Source organism: Phyllobates terribilis, unplaced genomic scaffold, assembly GCF_046119375.1.
Source record: "Phyllobates terribilis strain yellow unplaced genomic scaffold, ASM4611937v1 Scaffold_986__1_contigs__length_492241, whole genome shotgun sequence".
Taxonomy (NCBI): Eukaryota; Metazoa; Chordata; class Amphibia; order Anura; family Dendrobatidae; genus Phyllobates; species Phyllobates terribilis.
Genome location: NW_027363746.1, coordinates 1 through 22,682, shown reverse-complemented (window position 1 = coordinate 22,682; position 22,682 = coordinate 1). Strand labels below are relative to the sequence as shown.

The 22,682-nt window shown below is 45.5% G+C and overlaps 16 non-coding genes and 1 pseudogene across 16 annotated transcripts; all 17 read left to right on the top strand.

Annotated features, from left to right (window-relative positions):
* The first annotated feature begins 884 nt into the window (after nucleotides 1-884).
* Nucleotides 885-1,075, top strand: LOC141241173 (U2 spliceosomal RNA). The gene has a single exon (XR_012305955.1). It is a non-coding gene; the product is annotated as a U2 spliceosomal RNA (small nuclear RNA).
* Nucleotides 1,076-2,197: 1,122 nt separating this feature from the next.
* On the top strand, nucleotides 2,198-2,388 carry LOC141241161 (U2 spliceosomal RNA). Its single transcript, XR_012305944.1, has one exon. It is a non-coding gene; the product is annotated as a U2 spliceosomal RNA (small nuclear RNA).
* Nucleotides 2,389-3,509: 1,121 nt separating this feature from the next.
* LOC141241149 (U2 spliceosomal RNA) lies at nucleotides 3,510-3,700 on the top strand. The gene has a single exon (XR_012305933.1). It is a non-coding gene; the product is annotated as a U2 spliceosomal RNA (small nuclear RNA).
* A 1,120-nt stretch (nucleotides 3,701-4,820) lies between these two features.
* LOC141241136 (U2 spliceosomal RNA) lies at nucleotides 4,821-5,011 on the top strand. Its single transcript, XR_012305921.1, has one exon. It is a non-coding gene; the product is annotated as a U2 spliceosomal RNA (small nuclear RNA).
* Nucleotides 5,012-6,131: 1,120 nt separating this feature from the next.
* Nucleotides 6,132-6,223, top strand: LOC141241354 (U2 spliceosomal RNA; annotated as a pseudogene).
* A 794-nt stretch (nucleotides 6,224-7,017) lies between these two features.
* LOC141241326 (U2 spliceosomal RNA) lies at nucleotides 7,018-7,200 on the top strand. The gene has a single exon (XR_012306105.1). It is a non-coding gene; the product is annotated as a U2 spliceosomal RNA (small nuclear RNA).
* Nucleotides 7,201-8,326: 1,126 nt separating this feature from the next.
* On the top strand, nucleotides 8,327-8,517 carry LOC141241280 (U2 spliceosomal RNA). The gene has a single exon (XR_012306060.1). It is a non-coding gene; the product is annotated as a U2 spliceosomal RNA (small nuclear RNA).
* Nucleotides 8,518-9,642: 1,125 nt separating this feature from the next.
* On the top strand, nucleotides 9,643-9,833 carry LOC141241125 (U2 spliceosomal RNA). The gene has a single exon (XR_012305910.1). It is a non-coding gene; the product is annotated as a U2 spliceosomal RNA (small nuclear RNA).
* Nucleotides 9,834-10,954: 1,121 nt separating this feature from the next.
* LOC141241259 (U2 spliceosomal RNA) lies at nucleotides 10,955-11,145 on the top strand. Its single transcript, XR_012306040.1, has one exon. It is a non-coding gene; the product is annotated as a U2 spliceosomal RNA (small nuclear RNA).
* Nucleotides 11,146-12,271: 1,126 nt separating this feature from the next.
* Nucleotides 12,272-12,462, top strand: LOC141241113 (U2 spliceosomal RNA). The gene has a single exon (XR_012305899.1). It is a non-coding gene; the product is annotated as a U2 spliceosomal RNA (small nuclear RNA).
* Nucleotides 12,463-13,582: 1,120 nt separating this feature from the next.
* LOC141241102 (U2 spliceosomal RNA) lies at nucleotides 13,583-13,773 on the top strand. Its single transcript, XR_012305888.1, has one exon. It is a non-coding gene; the product is annotated as a U2 spliceosomal RNA (small nuclear RNA).
* A 1,118-nt stretch (nucleotides 13,774-14,891) lies between these two features.
* Nucleotides 14,892-15,082, top strand: LOC141241292 (U2 spliceosomal RNA). The gene has a single exon (XR_012306072.1). It is a non-coding gene; the product is annotated as a U2 spliceosomal RNA (small nuclear RNA).
* A 1,122-nt stretch (nucleotides 15,083-16,204) lies between these two features.
* LOC141241091 (U2 spliceosomal RNA) lies at nucleotides 16,205-16,395 on the top strand. Its single transcript, XR_012305877.1, has one exon. It is a non-coding gene; the product is annotated as a U2 spliceosomal RNA (small nuclear RNA).
* Nucleotides 16,396-17,516: 1,121 nt separating this feature from the next.
* LOC141241080 (U2 spliceosomal RNA) lies at nucleotides 17,517-17,707 on the top strand. Its single transcript, XR_012305866.1, has one exon. It is a non-coding gene; the product is annotated as a U2 spliceosomal RNA (small nuclear RNA).
* A 1,120-nt stretch (nucleotides 17,708-18,827) lies between these two features.
* Nucleotides 18,828-19,018, top strand: LOC141241316 (U2 spliceosomal RNA). Its single transcript, XR_012306095.1, has one exon. It is a non-coding gene; the product is annotated as a U2 spliceosomal RNA (small nuclear RNA).
* A 1,120-nt stretch (nucleotides 19,019-20,138) lies between these two features.
* On the top strand, nucleotides 20,139-20,329 carry LOC141241068 (U2 spliceosomal RNA). Its single transcript, XR_012305855.1, has one exon. It is a non-coding gene; the product is annotated as a U2 spliceosomal RNA (small nuclear RNA).
* A 1,122-nt stretch (nucleotides 20,330-21,451) lies between these two features.
* On the top strand, nucleotides 21,452-21,642 carry LOC141241276 (U2 spliceosomal RNA). Its single transcript, XR_012306056.1, has one exon. It is a non-coding gene; the product is annotated as a U2 spliceosomal RNA (small nuclear RNA).
* Nucleotides 21,643-22,682: the final 1,040 nt, after the last annotated feature.

The window sequence follows — 22,682 nt, the reverse complement described above, 5'->3', positions numbered from 1 at the left end:
TCTATACTTCCTTTTGGATAAACAGACATATTAGGCAAGCATTTTGGAGCTTTCACCTAAATAACTACAGGTGGTGAGATAAGCTGCACAATATAATTGACCTTTCAGTATATTGTTGCACACACACCATCTATTTAGCAAATGCCCTTGTTATCAACAGCAGCCTTTTAAACTCACCTGAGCTAACAGGTATGTGAGCTGGTTACTCTGCTGCGCTTAAAATTTCTTTTTTGGTTTGCTACAATGCCTTTTCTGAAACGTTGTCTCCCTCTGCTGGAACACTGACTTCTTTCATTTAATGCCTGCAGACTATAAAAGAGAAACCAACCCAAAAAGTTTGGTTGATTAGTCTGTGGCATTCTTTTAAACTGTTGCTTATGGCGGTCTCTGTGAGCTTCTCAGTGACATTCAGCCATCCAGGTATCCCGCCTGCAGTAGACGGAATGTGGCAATGGAACGCTGGCTGCGCGTGTCATAATAGGCTCTGAGCCTTTATATACCTGCGCACAGCAGCAGCCACCTTCAGTCTGCTGCTGGACAGCCAGCAGCAACAGCAGCAGGAGAGGTAATTAATCAGCAACCCTCCTGCTAAGGGTAGACAGCTGCTCGTTCCACCCCCCCCCCGCCTTAATTGGTTCTCCTCCCTTCCAACGGTGTTGAGGCGGGTGGGAACAGCCGGGGGTTGAGGGTACTGTGCTAAAAGAGGTGGAGTTATGCAGATCTAAAACGCGTGGATTGCAGCAGCAGCAAGCCGAAAAGTGCAGGCATGTGAGGGATCTAGAGGTTGACAGCATGTCTTCTTAACGGGAGTCCAGGTGGCCATCTCCACAAATGGACTTTTCAGAATCCTTGGGTGGCACCGTAGTCGGAAACCAATTCTGGTTATCGCTTCTCGGCCTTTTGGCTAAGATCAAGTGTAGTATCTGTTCTTATCAGTTTAATATCTGATACGTCCCCTATCTGGGGACCATATATTAAATGGATTTTTAGAACAGGGAGATGGAAAAAGAGCTTGCTCTGTCCACTCCACGCATTGACCTGGTATTGCAGTATCTCCAGGACCGGTGCACCCCTTCTTTAATGCAGTTTCTAAAATCAGAAAGAATTGAATTCAATGCTTTTTGTTCATTTTGCTTGTTTGTCGGATTTTGGGATGGACTCTTTGGCTTTGCTTTTCTTCTCCTCATTGGATTTTTCATGTTAAAAGTTGCAGAAGCCAGATGACAAGCTCATTTTGGTTCAACTTCAGCAACTGTGCATTGCATTGCCATGTAATGTAATGTAATGCAATGCTATCTATCTAGCTCTCCCTCTATACTTCCTTTTGGATAAACAGACATATTAGGCAAGCATTTTGGAGCTTTCACCTAAATAACTACAGGTGGTGAGATAAGCTGCACAATATAATTGACCTTTCAGTATATTGTTGCACACACACCATCTATTTAGCAAATGCCCTTGTTATCAACAGCAGCCTTTTAAACTCACCTGAGCTAACAGGTATGTGAGCTGGTTACTCTGCTGCGCTTAAAATTTCTTTTTTGGTTTGCTACAATGCCTTTTCTGAAACGTTGTCTCCCTCTGCTGGAACACTGACTTCTTTCATTTAATGCCTGCAGACTATAAAAGAGAAACCAACCCAAAAAGTTTGGTTGATTAGTCTGTGGCATTCTTTTAAACTGTTGCTTATGGCGGTCTCTGTGAGCTTCTCAGTGACATTCAGCCATCCAGGTATCCCGCCTGCAGTAGACGGAATGTGGCAATGGAACGCTGGCTGCGCGTGTCATAATAGGCTCTGAGCCTTTATATACCTGCGCACAGCAGCAGCCACCTTCAGTCTGCTGCTGGACAGCCAGCAGCAGCAGCAGCAGCAGGAGAGGTAATTAATCAGCAACCCTCCTGCTAAGGGTAGACAGCTGCTCGTTCCAGCCCCCCCCACCTTAATTGGTTCTCCTCCCTTCCAACGGTGTTGAGGCGGGTGGGAACAGCCGGGGGTTGAGGGTACTGTGCTAAAAGAGGTGGAGTTATGCAGATCTAAAACGCGTGGATTGCAGCAGCAGCAAGCCGAAAAGTGCAGGCATGTGAGGGATCTAGAGGTTGACAGCATGTCTTCTTAACGGGAGTCCAGGTGGCCATCTCCACAAATGGACTTTTCAGAATCCTTGGGTGGCACCGTAGTCGGAAACCAATTCTGGTTATCGCTTCTCGGCCTTTTGGCTAAGATCAAGTGTAGTATCTGTTCTTATCAGTTTAATATCTGATACGTCCCCTATCTGGGGACCATATATTAAATGGATTTTTAGAACAGGGAGATGGAAAAAGAGCTTGCTCTGTCCACTCCACGCATTGACCTGGTATTGCAGTATCTCCAGGACCGGTGCACCCCTTCTTTAATGCAGTTTCTAAAATCAGAAAGAATTGAATTCAATGCTTTTTGTTCATTTTGCTTGTTTGTCGGATTTTGGGATGGACTCTTTGGCTTTGCTTTTCTTCTCCTCATTGGATTTTTCATGTTAAAAGTTGCAGAAGCCAGATGACAAGCTCATTTTGGTTCAACTTCAGCAACTGTGCATTGCATTGCCATGTAATGTAATGTAATGCAATGCTATCTATCTAGCTCTCCCTCTATACTTCCTTTTGGATAAACAGACATATTAGGCAAGCATTTTGGAGCTTTCACCTGAATAACTACAGGTGGTGAGATAAGCTGCACAATATAATTGACCTTTCAGTATATTGTTGCACACACACCATCTATTTAGCAAATGCCCTTGTTATCAACAGCAGCCTTTTAAACTCACCTGAGCTAACAGGTATGTGAGCTGGTTACTCTGCTGCGCTTAAAATTTCTTTTTGGTTTGCTACAATGCCTTTTCTGAAACGTTGTCTCCCTCTGCTGGAACACTGACTTCTTTCATTTAATGCCTGCAGACTATAAAAGAGAAACCAACCCAAAAAGTTTGGTTGATTAGTCTGTGGCATTCTTTTAAACTGTTGCTTATGGCGGTCTCTGTGAGCTTCTCAGTGACATTCAGCCATCCAGGTATCCCGTCTGCAGTAGACGGAATGTGGCAATGGAACGCTGGCTGCGCGTGTCATAATAGGCTCTGAGCCTTTATATACCTGCGCACAGCAGCAGCCACCTTCAGTCTGCTGCTGGACAGCCAGCAGCAGCAGCAGCAGGAGAGGTAATTAATCAGCAACCCTCCTGCTAAGGGTAGACAGCTGCTCGTTCCACCCCCCCCCCCCGCTTTAATTGGTTCTCCTCCCTTCCAACGGTGTTGAGGCGGGTGGGAACAGCCGGGGGTTGAGGGTACTGTGCTAAAAGAGGTGGAGTTATGCAGATCTAAAACGCGTGGATTGCAGCAGCAGCAAGCCGAAAAGTGCAGGCATGTGAGGGATCTAGAGGTTGACAGCATGTCTTCTTAACGGGAGTCCAGGTGGCCATCTCCACAAATGGACTTTTCAGAATCCTTGGGTGACACCGTAGTCGGAAACCAATTCTGGTTATCGCTTCTCGGCCTTTTGGCTAAGATCAAGTGTAGTATCTGTTCTTATCAGTTTAATATCTGATACGTCCCCTATCTGGGGACCATATATTAAATGGATTTTTAGAACAGGGAGATGGAAAAAGAGCTTGCTCTGTCCACTCCACGCATTGACCTGGTATTGCAGTATCTCCAGGACCGGTGCACCCCTTCTTTAATGCAGTTTCTAAAATCAGAAAGAATTGAATTCAATGCTTTTTGTTCATTTTGCTTGTTTGTCGGATTTTGGGATGGACTCTTTGGCTTTGCTTTTCTTCTCCTCATTGGATTTTTCATGTTAAAAGTTGCAGAAGCCAGATGACAAGCTCATTTTGGTTCAACTTCAGCAACTGTGCATTGCATTGCCATGTAATGTAATGTAATGCAATTCTATCTATCTAGCTCTCCCTCTATACTTCCTTTTGGATAAACAGACATATTAGGCAAGCATTTTGGAGCTTTCACCTAAATAACTACAGGTGGTGAGATAAGCTGCACAATATAATTGACCTTTCAGTATATTGTTGCACACACACCATCTATTTAGCAAATGCCCTTGTTATCAACAGCAGCCTTTTAAACTCACCTGAGCTAACAGGTATGTGAGCTGGTTACTCTGCTGCGCTTAAAATTTCTTTTTTGGTTTGCTACAATGCCTTTTCTGAAACGTTGTCTCCCTCTGCTGGAACACTGAATTCTTTCATTTAATGCCTGCAGACTATAAAAGAGAAACCAACCCAAAAAGTTTGGTTGATTAGTCTGTGGCATTCTTTTAAACTGTTGCTTATGGCGGTCTCTGTGAGCTTCTCAGTGACATTCAGCCATCCAGGTATCCCGCCTGCAGTAGACGGAATGTGGCAATGGAACGCTGGCTGCGCGTGTCATAATAGGCTCTGAGCCTTTATATACCTGCGCACAGCAGCAGCCACCTTCAGTCTGCTGCTGGACAGCCAGCAGCAGCAGCAGGAGAGGTAATTAATCAGCAACCCTCCTGCTAAGGGTGGACAGCTGCTCGTTCCACCCCCCCCCCCCCGCCTTAATTGGTTCTCCTCCCTTCCAACGGTGTTGAGGCGGGTGGGAACAGCCAGGGGTTGAGGGTACTGTGCTAAAAGAGGTGGAGTTATGCAGATCTAAAACGCGTGGATTGCAGCAGCAGCAAGCCGAAAAGTGCAGGCATGTGAGGGATCTAGAGGTTGACAGCATGTCTTCTTAACGGGAGTCCAGGTGGCCATCTCCACAAATGGACTTTTCAGAATCCTTGGGTGGCACCGTAGTCGGAAACCAATTCTGGTTATCGCTTCTCGGCCTTTTGGCTAAGATCAAGTGTAGTATCTGTTCTTATCAGTTTAATATCTGATACGTCCCCTATCTGGGGACCATATATTAAATGGATTTTTAGAACAGGGAGATGGAAAAAGAGCTTGCTCTGTCCACTCCACGCATTGACCTGGTATTGCAGTATCTCCAGGACCGGTGCACCCCTTCTTTAATGCAGTTTCTAAAATCAGAAAGAATTGAATTCAATGCTTTTTGTTCATTTTGCTTGTTTGTCGGATTTTGGGATGGACTCTTTGGCTTTGCTTTTCTTCTCCTCATTGGATTTTTCATGTTAAAAGTTGCAGAAGCCAGATGACAAGCTCATTTTGGTTCAACTTCAGCAACTGTGCATTGCATTGCCATGTAATGTAATGTAATGCAATGCTATCTATCTAGCTCTCCCTCTATACTTCCTTTTGGATAAACAGACATATTAGGCAAGCATTTTGGAGCTTTCACCTAAATAACTACAGGTGGTGAGATAAGCTGCACAATATAATTGACCTTTCAGTATATTGTTGCACACACACCATCTATTTAGCAAATGCCCTTGTTATCAACAGCAGCCTTTTAAACTCACCTGAGCTAACAGGTATGTGAGCTGGTTACTCTGCTGCGCTTAAAATTTCTTTTTTGGTTTGCTACAATGCCTTTTCTGAAACGTTGTCTCCCTCTGCTGGAACACTGACTTCTTTCATTTAATGCCTGCAGACTATAAAAGAGAAACCAACCCAAAAAGTTTGGTTGATTAGTCTGTGGCATTCTTTTAAACTGTTGCTTATGGCGGTCTCTGTGAGCTTCTCAGTGACATTCAGCCATCCAGGTATCCCGCCTGCAGTAGACGGAATGTGGCAATGGAACGCTGGCTGCGCGTGTCATAATAGGCTCTGAGCCTTTATATACCTGCGCACAGCAGCAGCCACCTTCAGTCTGCTGCTGGACAGCCAGCAGCAGCAGCAGCAGGAGAGGTAATTAATCAGCAACCCTCCTGCTAAGGGTAGACAGCTGCTCGTTCCACCCCCCCCCCGCCTTAATTGGTTCTCCTCCCTTCCAACGGTGTTGAGGCGGGTGGGAACAGCCGGGGGTTGAGGGTACTGTGCTAAAAGAGGTGGAGTTATGCAGATCTAAAACGCGTGGATTGCAGCAGCAGCAAGCTGAAAAGTGCAGGCATGTGAGGGATCTAGAGGTTGACAGCATGTCTTCTTAACGGGAGTCCAGGTGGCCATCTCCACAAATGGACTTTTCAGAATCCTTGGGTGGCACCGTAGTCGGAAACCAATTCTGGTTATCGCTTCTCGGCCTTTTGGCTAAGATCAAGTGTAGTATCTTTTGAAAAGGTGGTTTTGGATGTTGGCCGCCCTAGTAGATTGATACATTATGCACACTGGGGTTTAGGCGCTTGTTAGTACGCCAGGTGGCTAATATAGTCATCTGGTGGAAAGCATGGCCCCCCAGGATCGACGCCATTGGGCCGGGGAAGATCGAAAGCCCGAAGTGTGAAGTGCCCCAGGAGTGGTGACCCTGGGGTGCCTTAACTCACTGGGATTGGGAACCCCACTTGAGTTTATGGCACATTTGCACTAGCACTTCAATATTTCTTTCTTCACACACACCCTTATTCCGGGCCTTCTGGCCTTAGGATGGGGAATTTTTCAATTCCCGGTCGAAGGTCCGGGCAGTATTATACTGTGAAACCTTCACTATTTATTTAAATTTTTTTTTGTCACTGTGTGTCCACTTTTTCACGTGTGTCCACGTCCTTACTAGGATTTTGTCGGGATGCGGTTCCCTTACGGGTTCCTCTCTTGGCAGGTCTAGGGGGGGAGTGTGTGGCCATCAGGTTCCGCTCCCCCCTGAACCCCCCTGGCTCTCCTCTTTCGGGAGGAGAGCGTTGTTGGCTCCCCTCTTCCGGGAGGGGAGCACAGTCTTTGGCTCCCAGTGCCTTGCTCGGGTGAGAACTCGGGCAGGTATTGGGGGTAAGATTGGGTCGCCTCTGGCTCCGGCTGGAGGTGGCTATTTGTCCCTGTTCCTCGCTGTGGCCTTCTGGCTCGGAGGGACGGGGAATGGTTTGGGGGACCCTTCTCCTTTTGGAGAGGGTTTCAAGAAGACCAGCATCCTAGTGCACTTTTTTTGTGGCACTTGTCACTTTTTTAAGCGCACTCGGGTTTTGTACACGAATTCGGGCTTTCGATAAAAAAAAAAATCTGTTCTTATCAGTTTAATATCTGATACGTCCCCTATCTGGGGACCATATATTAAATGGATTTTTAGAACAGGGAGATGGAAAAAGAGCTTGCTCTGTCCACTCCACGCATTGACCTGGTATTGCAGTATCTCCAGGACCGGTGCACCCCTTCTTTAATGCAGTTTCTAAAATCAGAAAGAATTGAATTCAATGCTTTTTGTTCATTTTGCTTGTTTGTCGGATTTTGGGATGGACTCTTTGGCTTTGCTTTTCTTCTCCTCATTGGATTTTTCATGTTAAAAGTTGCAGAAGCCAGATGACAAGCTCATTTTGGTTCAACTTCAGCAACTGTGCATTGCATTGCCATGTAATGTAATGTAATGCAATGCTATCTATCTAGCTCTCCCTCTATACTTCCTTTTGGATAAACAGACATATTAGGCAAGCATTTTGGAGCTTTCACCTAAATAACTACAGGTGGTGAGATAAGCTGCACAATATAATTGACCTTTCAGTATATTGTTGCACACACACCATCTATTTAGCAAATGCCCTTGTTATCAACAGCAGCCTTTTAAACTCACCTGAGCTAACAGGTATGTGAGCTGGTTACTCTGCTGCGCTTAAAATTTCTTTTTTGGTTTGCTACAATGCCTTTTCTGAAACGTTGTCTCCCTCTGCTGGAACACTGACTTCTTTCATTTAATGCCTGCAGACTATAAAAGAGAAACCAACCCAAAAAGTTTGGTTGATTAGTCTGTGGCATTCTTTTAAACTGTTGCTTATGGCGGTCTCTGTGAGCTTCTCAGTGACATTCAGCCATCCAGGTATCCCGCCTGCAGTAGACGGAATGTGGCAATGGAACGCTGGCTGCGCGTGTCATAATAGGCTCTGAGCCTTTATATACCTGCGCACAGCAGCAGCCACCTTCAGTCTGCTGCTGGACAGCCAGCAGCAGCAGCAGCAGGAGAGGTAATTAATCAGCAACCCTCCTGCTAAGGGTAGACAGCTGCTCGTTCCACCCCCCCCCCCCCCCCGCCTTAATTGGTTCTCCTCCCTTCCAACGGTGTTGAGGCGGGTGGGAAAAGCCGGGGGTTGAGGGTACTGTGCTAAAAGAGGTGGAGTTATGCAGATCTAAAACGCGTGGATTGCAGCAGCAGCAAGCCGAAAAGTGCAGGCATGTGAGGGATCTAGAGGTTGACAGCATGTCTTCTTAACGGGAGTCCAGGTGGCCATCTCCACAAATGGACTTTTCAGAATCCTTGGGTGGCACCGTAGTCGGAAACCAATTCTGGTTATCGCTTCTCGGCCTTTTGGCTAAGATCAAGTGTAGTATCTGTTCTTATCAGTTTAATATCTGATACGTCCCCTATCTGGGGACCATATATTAAATGGATTTTTAGAACAGGGAGATGGAAAAAGAGCTTGCTCTGTCCACTCCACGCATTGACCTGGTATTGCAGTATCTCCAGAACCGGTGCACCCCTTCTTTAATGCAGTTTCTAAAATCAGAAAGAATTGAATTCAATGCTTTTTGTTCATTTTGCTTGTTTGTCGGATTTTGGGATGGACTCTTTGGCTTTGCTTTTCTTCTCCTCATTGGATTTTTCATGTTAAAAGTTGCAGAAGCCAGATGACAAGCTCATTTTGGTTCAACTTCAGCAACTGTGCTTTGCATTGCCATGTAATGTAATGTAATGCAATGCTATCTATCTAGCTCTCCCTCTATACTTCCTTTTGGATAAACAGACATATTAGGCAAGCATTTTGGAGCTTTCACCTAAATAACTACAGGTGGTGAGATAAGCTGCACAATATAATTGACCTTTCAGTATATTGTTGCACACACACCATCTATTTAGCAAATGCCCTTGTTATCAACAGCAGCCTTTTAAACTCACCTGAGCTAACAGGTATGTGAGCTGGTTACTCTGCTGCGCTTAAAATTTCTTTTTTGGTTTGCTACAATGCCTTTTCTGAAACGTTGTCTCCCTCTGCTGGAACACTGACTTCTTTCATTTAATGCCTGCAGACTATAAAAGAGAAACCAACCCAAAAAGTTTGGTTGATTAGTCTGTGGCATTCTTTTAAACTGTTGCTTATGGCGGTCTCTGTGAGCTTCTCAGTGACATTCAGCCATCCAGGTATCCCGCCTGCAGTAGACGGAATGTGGCAATGGAACGCTGGCTGCGCGTGTCATAATAGGCTCTGAGCCTTTATATACCTGCGCACAGCAGCAGCCACCTTCAGTCTGCTGCTGGACAGCCAGCAGCAGCAGCAGCAGGAGAGGTAATTAATCAGCAACCCTCCTGCTAAGGGTAGACAGCTGCTCGTTCCACCCCCCCCCCCCCCCGCCTTAATTGGTTCTCCTCCCTTCCAACGGTGTTGAGGCGGGTGGGAACAGCCGGGGGTTGAGGGTACTGTGCTAAAAGAGGTGGAGTTATGCAGATCTAAAACGCGTGGATTGCAGCAGCAGCAAGCCGAAAAGTGCAGGCATGTGAGGGATCTAGAGGTTGACAGCATGTCTTCTTAACGGGAGTCCAGGTGGCCATCTCCACAAATGGACTTTTCAGAATCCTTGGGTGGCACCGTAGTCGGAAACCAATTCTGGTTATCGCTTCTCGGCCTTTTGGCTAAGATCAAGTGTAGTATCTGTTCTTATCAGTTTAATATCTGATACGTCCCCTATCTGGGGACCATATATTAAATGGATTTTTAGAACAGGGAGATGGAAAAAGAGCTTGCTCTGTCCACTCCACGCATTGACCTGGTATTGCAGTATCTCCAGGACCGGTGCACCCCTTCTTTAATGCAGTTTCTAAAATCAGAAAGAATTGAATTCAATGCTTTTTGTTCATTTTGCTTGTTTGTCGGATTTTGGGATGGACTCTTTGGCTTTGCTTTTCTTCTCCTCATTGGATTTTTCATGTTAAAAGTTGCAGAAGCCAGATGACAAGCTCATTTTGGTTCAACTTCAGCAACTGTGCTTTGCATTGCCATGTAATGTAATGTAATGCAATGCTATCTATCTAGCTCTCCCTCTATACTTCCTTTTGGATAAACAGACATATTAGGCAAGCATTTTGGAGCTTTCACCTAAATAACTACAGGTGGTGAGATAAGCTGCACAATATAATTGACCTTTCAGTATATTGTTGCACACACACCATCTATTTAGCAAATGCCCTTGTTATAAACAGCAGCCTTTTAAACTCACCTGAGCTAACAGGTATGTGAGCTGGTTACTCTGCTGCGCTTAAAATTTCTTTTTTGGTTTGCTACAATGCCTTTTCTGAAACGTTGTCTCCCTCTGCTGGAACACTGACTTCTTTCATTTAATGCCTGCAGACTATAAAAGAGAAACCAACCCAAAAAGTTTGGTTGATTAGTCTGTGGCATTCTTTTAAACTGTTGCTTATGGCGGTCTCTGTGAGCTTCTCAGTGACATTCAGCCATCCAGGTATCCCGCCTGCAGTAGACGGAATGTGGCAATGGAACGCTGGCTGCGCGTGTCATAATAGGCTCTGAGCCTTTATATACCTGCGCACAGCAGCAGCCACCTTCAGTCTGCTGCTGGACAGCCAGCAGCAGCAGCAGCAGGAGAGGTAATTAATCAGCAACCCTCCTGCTAAGGGTAGACAGCTGCTCGTTCCACCCCCCCCCCCGCCTTAATTGGTTCTCCTCCCTTCCAACGGTGTTGAGGCGGGTGGGAACAGCCGGGGGTTGAGGGTACTGTGCTAAAAGAGGTGGAGTTATGCAGATCTAAAACGCGTGGATTGCAGCAGCAGCAAGCCGAAAAGTGCAGGCATGTGAGGGATCTAGAGGTTGACAGCATGTCTTCTTAACGGGAGTCCAGGTGGCCATCTCCACAAATGGACTTTTCAGAATCCTTGGGTGGCACCGTAGTCGGAAACCAATTCTGGTTATCGCTTCTCGGCCTTTTGGCTAAGATCAAGTGTAGTATCTGTTCTTATCAGTTTAATATCTGATACGTCCCCTATCTGGGGACCATATATTAAATGGATTTTTAGAACAGGGAGATGGAAAAAGAGCTTGCTCTGTCCACTCCACGCATTGACCTGGTATTGCAGTATCTTCAGGACCGGTGCACCCCTTCTTTAATGCAGTTTCTAAAATCAGAAAGAATTGAATTCAATGCTTTTTGTTCATTTTGCTTGTTTGTCGGATTTTGGGATGGACTCTTTGGCTTTGCTTTTCTTCTCCTCATTGGATTTTTCATGTTAAAAGTTGCAGAAGCCAGATGACAAGCTCATTTTGGTTCAACTTCAGCAACTGTGCATTGCATTGCCATGTAATGTAATGTAATGCAATGCTATCTATCTAGCTCTCCCTCTATACTTCCTTTTGGATAAACAGACATATTAGGCAAGCATTTTGGAGCTTTCACCTAAATAACTACAGGTGGTGAGATAAGCTGCACAATATAATTGACCTTTCAGTATATTGTTGCACACACACCATCTATTTAGCAAATGCCCTTGTTATCAACAGCAGCCTTTTAAACTCACCTGAGCTAACAGGTATGTGAGCTGGTTACTCTGCTGCGCTTAAAATTTCTTTTTTGGTTTGCTACAATGCCTTTTCTGAAACGTTGTCTCCCTCTGCTGGAACACTGACTTCTTTCATTTAATGCCTGCAGACTATAAAAGAGAAACCAACCCAAAAAGTTTGGTTGATTAGTCTGTGGCATTCTTTTAAACTGTTGCTTATGGCGGTCTCTGTGAGCTTCTCAGTGACATTCAGCCATCCAGGTATCCCGCCTGCAGTAGACGGAATGTGGCAATGGAACGCTGGCTGCGCGTGTCATAATAGGCTCTGAGCCTTTATATACCTGCGCACAGCAGCAGCCACCTTCAGTCTGCTGCTGGACAGCCAGCAGCAGCAGCAGCAGGAGAGGTAATTAATCAGCAACCCTCCTGCTAAGGGTAGACAGATGCTCGTTCCACCCCCCCCCCCCCCCCGCCTTAATTGGTTCTCCTCCCTTCCAACGGTGTTGAGGCGGGTGGGAACAGCCGGGGGTTGAGGGTACTGTGCTAAAAGAGGTGGAGTTATGCAGATCTAAAACGCGTGGATTGCAGCAGCAGCAAGCCGAAAAGTGCAGGCATGTGAGGGATCTAGAGGTTGACAGCATGTCTTCTTAACGGGAGTCCAGGTGGCCATCTCCACAAATGGACTTTTCAGAATCCTTGGGTGGCACCGTAGTCGGAAACCAATTCTGGTTATCGCTTCTCGGCCTTTTGGCTAAGATCAAGTGTAGTATCTGTTCTTATCAGTTTAATATCTGATACGTCCCCTATCTGGGGACCATATATTAAATGGATTTTTAGAACAGGGAGATGGAAAAAGAGCTTGCTCTGTCCACTCCACGCATTGACCTGGTATTGCAGTATCTCCAGGACCGGTGCACCCCTTCTTTAATGCAGTTTCTAAAATCAGAAAGAATTGAATTCAATGCTTTTTGTTCATTTTGCTTGTTTGTCGGATTTTGGGATGGACTCTTTGGCTTTGCTTTTCTTCTCCTCATTGGATTTTTCATGTTAAAAGTTGCAGAAGCCAGATGACAAGCTCATTTTGGTTCAACTTCAGCAACTGTGCATTGCATTGCCATGTAATGTAATGTAATGCAATGCTATCTATCTAGCTCTCCCTCTATACTTCCTTTTGGATAAACAGACATATTAGGCAAGCATTTTGGAGCTTTCACCTAAATAACTACAGGTGGTGAGATAAGCTGCACAATATAATTGACCTTTCAGTATATTGTTGCACACACACCATCTATTTAGCAAATGCCCTTGTTATCAACAGCAGCCTTTTAAACTCACCTGAGCTAACAGGTATGTGAGCTGGTTACTCTGCTGCGCTTAAAATTTCTTTTTTGGTTTGCTACAATGCCTTTTCTGAAACGTTGTCTCCCTCTGCTGGAACACTGACTTCTTTCATTTAATGCCTGCAGACTATAAAAGAGAAACCAACCCAAAAAGTTTGGTTGATTAGTCTGTGGCATTCTTTTAAACTGTTGCTTATGGCGGTCTCTGTGAGCTTCTCAGTGACATTCAGCCATCCAGGTATCCCGCCTGCAGTAGACGGAATGTGGCAATGGAACGCTGGCTGCGCGTGTCATAATAGGCTCTGAGCCTTTATATACCTGCGCACAGCAGCAGCCACCTTCAGTCTGCTGCTGGACAGCCAGCAGCAGCAGCAGCAGGAGAGGTAATTAATCAGCAACCCTCCTGCTAAGGGTAGACAGCTGCTCGTTCCACCCCCCCCCCACCTTAATTGGTTCTCCTCCCTTCCAACGGTGTTGAGGCGGGTGGGAACAGCCGGGGGTTGAGGGTACTGTGCTAAAAGAGGTGGAGTTATGCAGATCTAAAACGCGTGGATTGCAGCAGCAGCAAGCCGAAAAGTGCAGGCATGTGAGGGATCTAGAGGTTGACAGCATGTCTTCTTAACGGGAGTCCAGGTGGCCATCTCCACAAATGGACTTTTCAGAATCCTTGGGTGGCACCGTAGTTGGAAACCAATTCTGGTTATCGCTTCTCGGCCTTTTGGCTAAGATCAAGTGTAGTATCTGTTCTTATCAGTTTAATATCTGATACGTCCCCTATCTGGGGACCATATATTAAATGGATTTTTAGAACAGGGAGATGGAAAAAGAGCTTGCTCTGTCCACTCCACGCATTGACCTGGTATTGCAGTATCTCCAGGACCGGTGCACCCCTTCTTTAATGCAGTTTCTAAAATCAGAAAGAATTGAATTCAATGCTTTTTGTTCATTTTGCTTGTTTGTCGGATTTTGGGATGGACTCTTTGGCTTTGCTTTTCTTCTCCTCATTGGATTTTTCATGTTAAAAGTTGCAGAAGCCAGATGACAAGCTCATTTTGGTTCAACTTCAGCAACTGTGCTTTGCATTACCATGTAATGTAATGTAATGCAATGCTATCTATCTAGCTCTCCCTCTATACTTCCTTTTGGATAAACAGACATATTAGGCAAGCATTTTGGAGCTTTCACCTAAATAACTACAGGTGGTGAGATAAGCTGCACAATATAATTGACCTTTCAGTATATTGTTGCACACACACCATCTATTTAGCAAATGCCCTTGTTATCAACAGCAGCCTTTTAAACTCACCTGAGCTAACAGGTATGTGAGCTGGTTACTCTGCTGCGCTTAAAATTTCTTTTTTGGTTTGCTACAATGCCTTTTCTGAAACGTTGTCTCCCTCTGCTGGAACACTGACTTCTTTCATTTAATGCCTGCAGACTATAAAAGAGAAACCAACCCAAAAAGTTTGGTTGATTAGTCTGTGGCATTCTTTTAAACTGTTGCTTATGGCGGTCTCTGTGAGCTTCTCAGTGACATTCAGCCATCCAGGTATCCCGCCTGCAGTAGACGGAATGTGGCAATGGAACGCTGGCTGCGCGTGTCATAATAGGCTCTGAGCCTTTATATACCTGCGCACAGCAGCAGCCACCTTCAGTCTGCTGCTGGACAGCCAGCAGCAGCAGCAGGAGAGGTAATTAATCAGCAACCCTCCTGCTAAGGGTAGACAGCTGCTCGTTCCACCCCCCCCCCCGCCTTAATTGGTTCTCCTCCCTTCCAACGGTGTTGAGGCGGGTGGGAACAGCCGGGGGTTGAGGGTACTGTGCTAAAAGAGGTGGAGTTATGCAGATCTAAAACGCGTGGATTGCAGCAGCAGCAAGCCGAAAAGTGCAGGCATGTGAGGGATCTAGAGGTTGACAGCATGTCTTCTTAACGGGAGTCCAGGTGGCCATCTCCACAAATGGACTTTTCAGAATCCTTGGGTGGCACCGTAGTCGGAAACCAATTCTGGTTATCGCTTCTCGGCCTTTTGGTTAAGATCAAGTGTAGTATCTGTTCTTATCAGTTTAATATCTGATACGTCCCCTATCTGGGGACCATATATTAAATGGATTTTTAGAACAGGGAGATGGGAAAAGAGCTTGCTCTGTCCACTCCACGCATTGACCTGGTATTGCAGTATCTCCAGGACCGGTGCACCCCTTCTTTAATGCAGTTTCTAAAATCAGAAAGAATTGAATTCAATGCTTTTTGTTCATTTTGCTTGTTTGTCGGATTTTGGGATGGACTCTTTGGCTTTGCTTTTCTTCTCCTCATTGGATTTTTCATGTTAAAAGTTGCAGAAGCCAGATGACAAGCTCATTTTGGTTCAACTTCAGCAACTGTGCATTGCATTGCCATGTAATGTAATGTAATGCAATGCTATCTATCTAGCTCTCCCTCTATACTTCCTTTTGGATAAACAGACATATTAGGCAAGCATTTTGGAGCTTTCACCTAAATAACTACAGGTGGTGAGATAAGCTGCACAATATAATTGACCTTTCAGTATATTGTTGCACACACACCATCTATTTAGCAAATGCCCTTGTTATCAACAGCAGCCTTTTAAACTCACCTGAGCTAACAGGTATGTGAGCTGGTTACTCTGCTGCGCTTAAAATTTCTTTTTTGGTTTGCTACAATGCCTTTTCTGAAACGTTGTCTCCCTCTGCTGGAACACTGACTTCTTTCATTTAATGCCTGCAGACTATAAAAGAGAAACCAACCCAAAAAGTTTGGTTGATTAGTCTGTGGCATTCTTTTAAACTGTTGCTTATGGCGGTCTCTGTGAGCTTCTCAGTGACATTCAGCCATCCAGGTATCCCGCCTGCAGTAGACGGAATGTGGCAATGGAACGCTGGCTGCGCGTGTCATAATAGGCTCTGAGCCTTTATATACCTGCGCACAGCAGCAGCCACCTTCAGTCTGCTGCTGGACAGCCAGCAGCAGCAGCAGCAGGAGAGGTAATTAATCAGCAACCCTCCTGCTAAGGGTAGACAGCTGCTCGTTCCACCCCCCCCCCCCGCCTTAATTGGTTCTCCTCCCTTCCAACGGTGTTGAGGCGGGTGGGAACAACCGGGGGTTGAGGGTACTGTGCTAAAAGAGGTGGAGTTATGCAGATCTAAAACGCGTGGATTGCAGCAGCAGCAAGCCGAAAAGTGCAGGCATGTGAGGGATCTAGAGGTTGACAGCATGTCTTCTTAACGGGAGTCCAGGTGGCCATCTCCACAAATGGACTTTTCAGAATCCTTGGGTGGCACCGTAGTCGGAAACCAATTCTGGTTATCGCTTCTCGGCCTTTTGGCTAAGATCAAGTGTAGTATCTGTTCTTATCAGTTTAATATCTGATACGTCCCCTATCTGGGGACCATATATTAAATGGATTTTTAGAACAGGGAGATGGAAAAAGAGCTTGCTCTGTCCACTCCACGCATTGACCTGGTATTGCAGTATCTCCAGGACCGGTGCACCCCTTCTTTAATGCAGTTTCTAAAATCAGAAAGAATTGAATTCAATGCTTTTTGTTCATTTTGCTTGTTTGTCGGATTTTGGGATGGACTCTTTGGCTTTGCTTTTCTTCTCCTCATTGGATTTTTCATGTTAAAAGTTGCAGAAGCCAGATGACAAGCTCATTTTTGTTCAACTTCAGCAACTGTGCATTGCATTGCCATGTAATGTAGTGTAATGCAATGCTATCTATCTAGCTCTCCCTCTATACTTCCTTTTGGATAAACAGACATATTAGGCAAGCATTTTGGAGCTTTCACCTAAATAACTACAGGTGGTGAGATAAGCTGCACAATATAATTGACCTTTCAGTATATTGTTGCACACACACCATCTATTTAGCAAATGCCCTTGTTATCAACAGAAGCCTTTTAAACTCACCTGAGCTAACAGGTATGTGAGCTGGTTACTCTGCTGCGCTTAAAATTTCTTTTTTGGTTTGCTACAATGCCTTTTCTGAAACGTTGTCTCCCTCTGCTGGAACACTGACTTCTTTCATTTAATGCCTGCAGACTATAAAAGAGAAACCAACCCAAAAAGTTTGGCTGATTAGTCTGTGGCATTCTTTTAAACTGTTGCTTATGGCGGTCTCTGTGAGCTTCTCAGTGACATTCAGCCATCCAGGTATCCCGCCTGCAGTAGACGGAATGTGGCAATGGAACGCTGGCTGCGCGTGTCATAATAGGCTCTGAGCCTTTATATACCTGCGCACAGCAGCAGCCACCTTCAGTCTGCTGCTGGACAGCCAGCAGCAGCAGCAGCAGGAGAGGTAATTAATCAGCAACCCTCCTGCTAAGGGTAGACAGCTGCTCGTTCCACCCCCCCCCCCGCCTTAATTGGTTCTCCTCCCTTCCAATGGTGTTGAGGCGGGTGGGAACAGCCGGGGGTTGAGGGTACTGTGCTAAAAGAGGTGGAGTTATGCAGATCTAAAACGCGTGGATTGCAGCAGCAGCAAGCCGAAAAGTGCAGGCATGTGAGGGATCTAGAGGTTGACAGCATGTCTTCTTAACGGGAGTCCAGGTGGCCATCTCCACAAATGGACTTTTCAGAATCCTTGGGTGGCACCGTAGTCGGAAACCAATTCTGGTTATCGCTTCTCGGCCTTTTGGCTAAGATCAAGTGTAGTATCTGTTCTTATCAGTTTAATATCTGATACGTCCCCTATCTGGGGACCATATATTAAATGGATTTTTAGAACAGGGAGATGGAAAAAGAGCTTGCTCTGTCCACTCCACGCATTGACCTGGTATTGCAGTATCTCCAGGACCGGTGCACCCCTTCTTTAATGCAGTTTCTAAAATCAGAAAGAATTGAATTCAATGCTTTTTGTTCATTTTGCTTGTTTGTCGGATTTTGGGATGGACTCTTTGGCTTTGCTTTTCTTCTCCTCATTGGATTTTTCATGTTAAAAGTTGCAGAAGCCAGATGACAAGCTCATTTTGGTTCAACTTCAGCAACTGTGCATTGCATTGCCATGTAATGTAATGTAATGCAATGCTATCTATCTAGCTCTCCCTCTATACTTCCTTTTGGATAAACAGACATATTAGGCAAGCATTTTGGAGCTTTCACCTAAATAACTACAGGTGGTGAGATAAGCTGCACAATATAATTGACCTTTCAGTATATTGTTGCACACACACCATCTATTTAGCAAATGCCCTTGTTATCAACAGCAGCCTTTTAAACTCACCTGAGCTAACAGGTATGTGAGCTGGTTACTCTGCTGCGCTTAAAATTTCTTTTTTGGTTTGCTACAATGCCTTTTCTGAAACGTTGTCTCCCTCTGCTGGAACACTGACTTCTTTCATTTAATGCCTGCAGACTATAAAAGAGAAACCAACCCAAAAAGTTTGGTTGATTAGTCTGTGGCATTCTTTTAAACTGTTGCTTATGGCGGTCTCTGTGAGCTTCTCAGTGACATTCAGCCATCCAGGTATCCCGCCTGCAGTAGACGGAATGTGGCAATGGAACGCTGGCTGCGCGTGTCATAATAGGCTCTGAGCCTTTATATACCTGCGCACAGCAGCAGCCACCTTCAGTCTGCTGCTGGACAGCCAGCAGCAGCAGCAGCAGGAGAGGTAATTAATCAGCAACCCTCCTGCTAAGGGTAGACAGCTGCTCGTTCCACCCCCCCCCCGCCTTAATTGGCTCTCCTCCCTTCCAACGGTGTTGAGGCGGGTGGGAACAGCCGGGGGTTGAGGGTACTGTGCTAAAAGAGGTGGAGTTATGCAGATCTAAAATGCGTGGATTGCAGCAGCAGCAAGCCGAAAAGTGCAGGCATGTGAGGGATCTAGAGGTTGACAGCATGTCTTCTTAACGGGAGTCCAGGTGGCCATCTCCACAAATGGACTTTTCAGAATCCTTGGGTGGCACCGTAGTCGGAAACCAATTCTGGTTATCGCTTCTCGGCCTTTTGGCTAAGATCAAGTGTAGTATCTGTTCTTATCAGTTTAATATCTGATACGTCGCCTATCTGGGGACCATATATTAAATGGATTTTTAGAACAGGGAGATGGAAAAACAGCTTGCTCTGTCCACTCCACGCATTGACCTGGTATTGCAGTATCTCCAGGACCGGTGCACCCCTTCTTTAATGCAGTTTCTAAAATCAGAAAGAATTGAATTCAATGCTTTTTGTTCATTTTGCTTGTTTGTCGGATTTTGGGATGGACTCTTTGGCTTTGCTTTTCTTCTCCTCATTGGATTTTTCATGTTAAAAGTTGCAGAAGCCAGATGACAAGCTCATTTTGGTTCAACTTCAGCAACTGTGCATTGCATTGCCATGTAATGTAATGTAATGCAATGCTATCTATCTAGCTCTCCCTCTATACTTCCTTTTGGATAAACAGACATATTAGGCAAGCATTTTGGAGCTTTCACCTAAATAACTACAGGTGGTGAGATAAGCTGCACAATATAATTGACCTTTCAGTATATTGTTGCACACACACCATCTATTTAGCAAATGCCCTTGTTATCAACAGCAGCCTTTTAAACTCACCTGAGCTAACAGGTATGTGAGCTGGTTACTCTGCTGCGCTTAAAATTTCTTTTTTGGTTTGCTACAATGCCTTTTCTGAAACGTTGTCTCCCTCTGCTGGAACACTGACTTCTTTCATTTAATGCCTGCAGACTATAAAAGAGAAACCAACCCAAAAAGTTTGGTTGATTAGTCTGTGGCATTCTTTTAAACTGTTGCTTATGGCGGTCTCTGTGAGCTTCTCAGTGACATTCAGCCATCCAGGTATCCCGCCTGCAGTAGACGGAATGTGGCAATGGAACGCTGGCTGCGCGTGTCATAATAGGCTCTGAGCCTTTATATACCTGCGCACAGCAGCAGCCACCTTCAGTCTGCTGCTGGACAGCCAGCAGCAGCAGCAGCAGGAGAGGTAATTAATCAGCAACCCTCCTGCTAAGGGTAGACAGCTGCTCGTTCCACCCCCCCCCCGCCTTAATTGGTTCTCCTCCCTTCCAACGGTGTTGAGGCGGGTGGGAACAGCCGGGGGTTGAGGGTACTGTGCTAAAAGAGGTGGAGTTATGCAGATCTAAAACGCGTGGATTGCAGCAGCAGCAAGCCGAAAAGTGCAGGCATGTGAGGGATCTAGAGGTTGACAGCATGTCTTCTTAACGGGAGTCCAGGTGGCCATCTCCACAAATGGACTTTTCAGAATCCTTGGGTGGCACCGTAGTCGGAAACCAATTCTGGTTATCGCTTCTCGGCCTTTTGGCTAAGATCAAGTGTAGTATCTGTTCTTATCAGTTTAATATCTGATACGTCCCCTATCTGGGGACCATATATTAAATGGATTTTTAGAACAGGGAGATGGAAAAAGAGCTTGCTCTGTCCACTCCACGCATTGACCTGGTATTGCAGTATCTCCAGGACCGGTGCACCCCTTCTTTAATGCAGTTTCTAAAATCAGAAAGAATTGAATTCAATGCTTTTTGTTCATTTTGCTTGTTTGTCGGATTTTGGGATGGACTCTTTGGCTTTGCTTTTCTTCTCCTCATTGGATTTTTCATGTTAAAAGTTGCAGAAGCCAGATGACAAGCTCATTTTGGTTCAACTTCAGCAACTGTGCATTGCATTGCCATGTAATGTAATGTAATGCAATGCTATCTATCTAGCTCTCCCTCTATACTTCCTTTTGGATAAACAGACATATTAGGCAAGCATTTTGGAGCTTTCACCTAAATAACTACAGGTGGTGAGATAAGCTGCACAATATAATTGACCTTTCAGTATATTGTTGCACACACACCATCTATTTAGCAAATGCCCTTGTTATCAACAGCAGCCTTTTAAACTCACCTGAGCTAACAGGTATGTGAGCTGGTTACTCTGCTGCGCTTAAAATTTCTTTTTTGGTTTGCTACAATGCCTTTTCTGAAACGTTGTCTCCCTCTGCTGGAACACTGACTTCTTTCATTTAATGCCTGCAGACTATAAAAGAGAAACCAACCCAAAAAGTTTGGTTGATTAGTCTGTGGCATTCTTTTAAACTGTTGCTTATGGCGGTCTCTGTGAGCTTCTCAGTGACATTCAGCCATCCAGGTATCCCGCCTGCAGTAGACGGAATGTGGCAATGGAACGCTGGCTGCGCGTGTCATAATAGGCTCTGAGCCTTTATATACCTGCGCACAGCAGCAGCCACCTTCAGTCTGCTGCTGGACAGCCAGCAGCAGCAGCAGCAGGAGAGGTAATTAATCAGCAACCCTCCTGCTAAGGGTAGACAGCTGCTCGCTCCACCCCCCACCCCCGCCTTAATTGGTTCTCCTCCCTTCCAACGGTGTTGAGGCGGGTGGGAACAGCCGGGGGTTGAGGGTACTGTGCTAAAAGAGGTGGAGTTATGCAGATCTAAAACGCGTGGATTGCAGCAGCAGCAAGCCGAAAAGTGCAGGCATGTGAGGGATCTAGAGGTTGACAGCATGTCTTCTTAACGGGAGTCCAGGTGGCCATCTCCACAAATGGACTTTTCAGAATCCTTGGGTGGCACCGTAGTCGGAAACCAATTCTGGTTATCGCTTCTCGGCCTTTTGGCTAAGATCAAGTGTAGTATCTGTTCTTATCAGTTTAATATCTGATACGTCCCCTATCTGGGGACCATATATTAAATGGATTTTTAGAACAGGGAGATGGAAAAAGAGCTTGCTCTGTCCACTCCACGCATTGACATGGTATTGCAGTATCTCCAGGACCGGTGCACCCCTTCTTTAATGCAGTTTCTAAAATCAGAAAGAATTGAATTCAATGCTTTTTGTTCATTTTGCTTGTTTGTCGGATTTTGGGATGGACTCTTTGGCTTTGCTTTTCTTCTCCTCATTGGATTTTTCATGTTAAAAGTTGCAGAAGCCAGATGACAAGCTCATTTTGGTTCAACTTCAGCAACTGTGCATTGCATTGCCATGTAATGTAATGTAATGCAATGCTATCTATCTAGCTCTCCCTCTATACTTCCTTTTGGATAAACAGACATATTAGGCAAGCATTTTGGAGCTTTCACCTAAATAACTACAGGTGGTGAGATAAGCTGCACAATATAATTGACCTTTCAGTATATTGTTGCACACACACCATCTATTTAGCAAATGCCCTTGTTATCAACAGCAGCCTTTTAAACTCACCTGAGCTAACAGGTATGTGAGCTGGTTACTCTGCTGCGCTTAAAATTTCTTTTTTGGTTTGCTACAATGCCTTTTCTGAAACGTTGTCTCGTTCTGCTGGAACACTGACTTCTTTCATTTAATGCCTGCAGACTATAAAAGAGAAACCAACCCAAAAAGTTTGGTTGATTAGTCTGTGGCATTCTTTTAAACTGTTGCTTATGGCGGTCTCTGTGAGCTTCTCAGTGACATTCAGCCATCCAGGTATCCCGCCTGCAGTAGACGGAATGTGGCAATGGAACGCTGGCTGCGCGTGTCATAATAGGCTCTGAGCCTTTATATACCTGCGCACAGCAGCAGCCACCTTCAGTCTGCTGCTGGACAGCCAGCAGCAGCAGCAGCAGGAGAGGTAATTAATCAGCAACCCTCCTGCTAAGGGTAGACAGCTGCTCGTTCCACCCCCCCCCGCCTTAATTGGTTCTCCTCCCTTCCAACGGTGTTGAGGCGGGTGGGAACAGCCGGGGGTTGAGGGTACTGTGCTAAAAGAGGTGGAGTTATGCAGATCTAAAACGCGTGGATTGCAGCAGCAGCAAGCCGAAAAGTGCAGGCATGTGAGGGATCTAGAGGTTGACAGCATGTCTTCTTAAC